Genomic DNA, 6160 nt, shown 5'->3' on the forward strand with positions numbered 1-6160 from the left:
CGCTAGCCCGATTGCCCTGGGTATTTTATAGCACGTAGCCTAACCTAGGGCGGTAACTAGAGTCAGTACTGAGTCCAGTTTCTAGGTTGGATTTATTAGGGATGGAATATTCACGCTAGCCCGATTGCCCTGGGTATTTTATAGCACGTAGCCTAAGTCCAGTAAACATAGATTTGCCGGTCCAGTTACATTCCTATGGGCCAATTAACCCAAAATTTGGGCTGGAGATTTAGCGCATTAAGCTGCACGTCCCAGCCAATTTGTAGCCCTAGATTTAGTGTGGTTATAGAGGTTAGGGTTACGTGTTCAGGTTGGGGTTATATTGGTGAGACAGCAATTAGACGTTAGAGGCGACTCCACCATAGGGATTAATATCCAGCATAAGCAGCAACGCGTCACGTTACGCGTTAGGTTCCAAGGTAGAAAAGACATATCGCATAAGGAATAGATTAGATAGTTAGTAGACTAGCACCCATAACCCGTCAGTAGCCCATACCAGCCCGTAACCCGTGAGTAGCCCATACCGGCCCGTAACCCATTTAGGATCCTATAGCCCACCACCACAGCCATATGGAAGTTCCTAGCATAACAGAACATAGCGCCGCAGGTAAGTATTTTAAGCATTTACCCGAGTATTCATTAGCGATATACAGAGAATGCAGGTACGGCATTTTACCTAGCCAGGTGCCACATCATTTACAGCAGCACCACCAGGTTCCCCATAAGGAAGCCGACTCCATAGCAGAAGAGGTAGGCAGGTGGGTGGGCGTAATCCAGTATACGAGCCAGCTCGAGGTGCCCCAGCAGGCCATCGCACCCACCAGCCAGTTACCAATATATACAGATGGATTAATGTGCGAGCTAGAGCCGGATCGATGCCGTCAGGTGTTTCGAAGCGCAGAGGTCATGAGAAAGCATTGGTAGAAAGCACACCATTGGTCGCCAGCAACCAGAGGCGGTCGTCCCAGCCAGGTTACACAGAAACGCATAGCGTTGCATAGCAAGCAGGGACACAGGCGCGTGCATTACCAGCAATTATTCATCTAGGGCCCTAGGTCGCAGTATTTCGAAGTCCACCAACCCAAATCCACCCCCAAACCCATAGATAGCGAGATAGGGTGGGCGCAGGTCGTCACGAATATGGACGAGGCGTGGGGTAACGTGTAAAAGTGGGCCAAGATAACGATCCAGGACGGCACGCGCGATGAGGTGAACCCATAGCTTAAGCAAATAGGATGGATGCCATACTTAGTAGGCATGGAGCGACCCAACTTGTTGGTAAGCATAGAAGAGCCCAAGGCCGAAGAGGAGCCCGTAGCCGCCGCGATATGGGAAGCCATGGATGGATTGGTGCGGTTTAGTTAGTCGTCCATCATCCACCACATAGGCATATTTATGCGATTAGAAGCGATCCGCACTAAGAAGCACCAGACCTAGTACCAGCCATTATAGCCATACATGGATGAGAAGTCGATCAGCAAGCATGCCTAGCCATGGCAGCAGATATTAATGTTTTTTTGGTGGATATAGTAGGAGCACGTATGGAAGAGCCCTAAGTACTAGTTCACTAAGTGGCAGCATAAGGCGTGGGAGGCATTTATAAAGGAGGCTAGGGGAGTAGTAGGCGGGGAGGAAGAGGATGAGGAGTAACTAGGGGCAACTTTAGACAATAAGATGACGGATAACATAGACAGCGTAGTGGGAGAGATGGAGGAAGCGCCAGTAGTAGGGGTTGGCAATATAGGCGAGCTGGAAACGTTATTAAGTATTAAGAAAGCGTGTTTGGCATTTTATATTATATTATTGAACTAGTCCATTACCCACAAGGAGTACGACAGCCCATTAGTGTGTGTATTGGCCGTGTTAGGGGTTAGGGAGGATGGGTAAAAGGGCGCAGACTAGTACCCACCCATATTATTAGCTGTTATTAAGGTCGCCCAGTTCATAATTATACAGTAGGTGTTGGCGTTATCTAAGCCATTTAAGGATAATAGTGCGTATAAGAGTGACGGTGATAGTATATAGCCACTAGCCTGGCCCAAAGGGTGTTTATAGTTCGTGGCGTAGATAATAGACAAGTTTATGGTGCGTGGTAGCCACAGCCCCATATAGTAGATATTGGATTTGTGGACGTATGGGCTGAAGATCCATTATAATATAACGTTGCGCGGCCATGTGAAGTGGGTAGGGTAGGACGAGTTATTATATAAGGAGGTGTAGTTCACTATGGCCCAGTTCCATAGTATAGTGTATGGGCTGTAGTAGGAGACGTGGCGGTTATTAATAGAGGATTTATTATTTAGTAATAGCGCGGCCGCTAAACCCATTCCTAGTATCCCGTAGGAGCATTTATGTAATAACCCAACCAATAAGTGACCTGGATAGAATTTTTTATAAGACTAGCGCACGCAGTTGCCTATAGATAGAAAGTAATAGTTGGTTAAGCGAATGGGACAGGACAACTAGATTAAGGGCCAATTCATGAAGCCAGGCACCCATTCGGGCGTAGACTAGTAAGAGGTAACATAGTACATGGATAGGGTGGTTATATTCTAAGAAAAGTTAATCATGTTAATATACATAACTAGCGGATAGCCAGCTAGAGGCCTAGAGATTATAAGTATTCAGTATAGTAACACGGTTAAAGGGGGCCACCACAACGTATTTATTAAGGACAGCAAGGTGGTGTTTATAACAAGATACCATAAGGGGTACCAAGTTAGTAGTAATGTTAAGATTATCCACTAGTATTTGCCACGCGAGGTAGGCGAGCTAGTAGTGTATTATTTATGGCTGGTATTACTATTCCAGCAGCGGATGGAGGTGTTAGTATGGGAGAAGAAGGCCATGTCATCACACATATGGCCAGCCGACCCTAATAGGCGTAAGTGGACGACGGATTAAATGTAGGAGGTGTTAAAGCATAAGACTAGCGTTGGGCTCGGCCAGCTATTAATAATACTAGTATATCACGAGATCGCCATTAGTATTAGTTAACGGTTTTTATGCAGGTCCACGGCGTTCCAGCAGGAGGAGGGAGACGAAAGCGAGGCATAGAATGAGGAGAACATGGTAGGGCTAATAGTAGATTTATAGGCCAGGTATATAGTGTACGTGGCAGGTATAGTATATACACGAGGCATTATGGAGTAGACTAGAGTGGTGGTAGATAGACGGCAGTAGTTCTAGGTATTAAGCACTAACTGGTATTAGTTTTTAGGGTTTACACCCAACACAATAAAGGATGGATGTAGAAAGCGGAAGCAGGCGCCATTTAAGAGTAAGGTAGATGAGGCCAGGATTAATTAATAGAGACGGTTAAGGATAATAGATGCCACTAAGTAGTTGTAACGCATGGTAGGCAAGATAGTAATATTCCACAGCGTATAGAAAGAAGCCATTAAGGCAATTATAGGCGGGGAGAGCCCCATGGTGGCCGTAATACTAATAGGGGTAGGCAAGAGCATGTTATTTATATTGCCAGCGTGGGTAGAGTAGGGCGGCATAACCATCATCATTATGCCATTAATTATATTATAAGGTGACATAAAGCGGCAGTACGAGAGGCTAGGGATATTATATATAGCATGGGAGAGCCGCCACCTACCAAATACAGCCGCCATAGTATTAGTGACGCCCAAGTTGGCGGTCACATAGGAATTTATAACATTTATAAACCGTTTATACGTAATACGGTAGCTAGACCGGATTATAATTAATAAGTGCCATATTATATTAAACTAGCGGTATACGTTCCGCAAGTAGATATAGCAGCTGGGTAAGCTAGTGGCCACCAAGACGTAGATGGTGTTGTTAATAGCAATATTGCCACCTAGTGAAGAGGACGAGCTATTCCAGCAGATATATTTTAACGCCAACCAGGTTAAGGTGTTCTAGGTAGAGACGGCGCACACGAACATAGCATATTAAGTAATTAAGATAGGCTAGGCGGTGAGGAAATAGGAGGTAGAGGAGCTAGTGTTAGGTATAGTTTAGTAGAAGCTATAAAGGTATAAGAAGGGTAAGGTGGTAGTGTATGGCAATTCGGTATATAAGGTCCAAGAGCTGGCGTAGTAGTTAGGGTACCATACGTATTACTATAACGCCGTTAGTAAGGTAAGCATGTTGGAGGACTTCATGTTAGGTAGAGGGTAGGTGATTGTAGCAATAAGTGTATTAGGTATAGGCATTAACATCCCTAACATCTAGTGCATCATCCATATTAATTGGCCGTTTTCCGTATTGGATTATGCGCAGGAGAGTGGCCGGGTAAAACAAGATAGGGCACGGAGTGAGGCGGTGATGATTATATAAGAGGGGGTATAGTGAGCAGCCAAGGATTAATAGGAAGAAAAGGAGCATGCATTAGTGCGGGCATTAGTAGGCAAAGGTAAGGGGTAGTAGTATAGACGTGTGGTATTGGGTAGGTATTTAGATAGGAGTAAGGTGGAGTGGGTAGGGTGTAAGGAGGGAGAAGAGAAGTATAATATTTATAGTAGAGAGGGGACAGATGAAGAGCTATAAGAGGGGATAGATAAAGAGATATAAGAGGGGACGAATGAAGGGATATAAGAGGGGATAGACGAGGAGATAGGTGAAGAGGGCCGTAGTAGAGAAGTAGTAGTAGAAGAGGTAGAAGTAGTAGTAGTAGAAAGAGAGATAGAGAGGGAGGGCATACGGCGAGTATTCTAGTAGTAGTAGTAGATTTAACGGGCCCCATAATAGTATTTAATATAGGTATAGTAAGAAGTATATACGAATATAGAGTGGTTGCATAGGCAGTTAGCGTAGTAGGCAAATTGGTATAAGATATATAAGGTAGTAGGTAACGGGCAGAGTACGTATAACATCTAGTAGTATTGGTAGGTAGAAAGTAAGTAGGCCAGGGCCATAATTAGGCAGATTAAATAGGAGATCCAGTTTAAGCCATATTTAGGTTATTTTTAGTATGGGGTGCCGCAGGAGATGTGCAACTAATGGGAGGAGAACGGTTAGAGGTGGTATTAGTGGTTGGTAGATAGCAATTGCCAGTACTAGGGGGTTATATTAGGGGGATTAATGGGGATCGTATATGGGAGTGGGGACGGGGTGTAGGAACGTTAGGCGTAGTGGTTAGTAGACGAAGGGGTGGATGGATCATATATAGAAGGATTAATATGGTATCTAGGGGCGAAACAGCTATTTAATTCTATAGAGAGCAACCAGTTAGTAGGGGAATTTTATTAGGTTATGCGGTTATTAGATAAATAGTGGCCATAGTAAAGGGCGCAATTAACTATATACCATCCATAAAAAACTATGTAATGCGTGCAGCAGGAGTAAGTAGAGTATACTAGAGTTGGGTCTAGGCTGGGATATAAGTTAAGGTGAGGTTAGGTATTAGACTTAGGTTTGGGCCAGGACGTAAGTTAGGGTTAGAGTTCCAAGTATTTGGGGCATGTAAATAGAAATAGGCCAATAGATAGAATGGCTGTAAGCAGTAGAGACGCCTATAACCTATAGAGAAGCGTGAAACCCATTTAAAGTACCTATAATCCAAGTAAGCACCCCAAGCGCATGTAAAGAAATAGGTAATAGATAAATAAGGAGTTGGGACGCCCCAAGAATGGTGTAGAGGGTGGGTGGGTGGTACCCCAAGGATAGGGTAAAGGGTAGGTGGGTGGATATGCCGTCTAGGACGAATAGAGGCCCATAAACCCGTCCCAAGGGGAAGGAGAAGTAGTGATGGTAGAAAGGGTAGGTAAGTAGTTATACATGGATAGAGTTAGACCCCTAAGGTCCAACCCCCAAACCCATAGAAATCGAAATATTCTAAAGATACCCACTAACCTAGTTAACGTGGAAAGACACCCGCTAACCTAGTTGAAGTTAGAAGATACCCGCCAACCCAGTTAAAGTAAAAAGGCGCCCCCCAACCCATTCTGGTAAGAAGGCACCCCCCAACCCGTCCCGAGGGGAAGGAGAAGTAATAATGGTAGAAAGGGTAGGTAGGCAGATGCCCATTAAATAAGGTAAAGGGTGGGTGGGTGGATGCCCATAGAAAGGGCAAAGGGTGGGTGGGTGGTAGGCCTATTAGGTGTTAGGGAGAAGCCGAGCACAGCAGTTAAAGTAAGGTAAATAGGCGTAGTAAAGCCATAATGAGATTATAGGTAGGTAAGCC

The sequence above is a fragment of the Paraphaeosphaeria sporulosa genome (assembly GCF_001642045.1).
Source record: "Paraphaeosphaeria sporulosa strain AP3s5-JAC2a unplaced genomic scaffold CC84scaffold_29, whole genome shotgun sequence".
Lineage (NCBI taxonomy): Eukaryota > Fungi > Ascomycota > Dothideomycetes > Pleosporales > Didymosphaeriaceae > Paraphaeosphaeria > Paraphaeosphaeria sporulosa.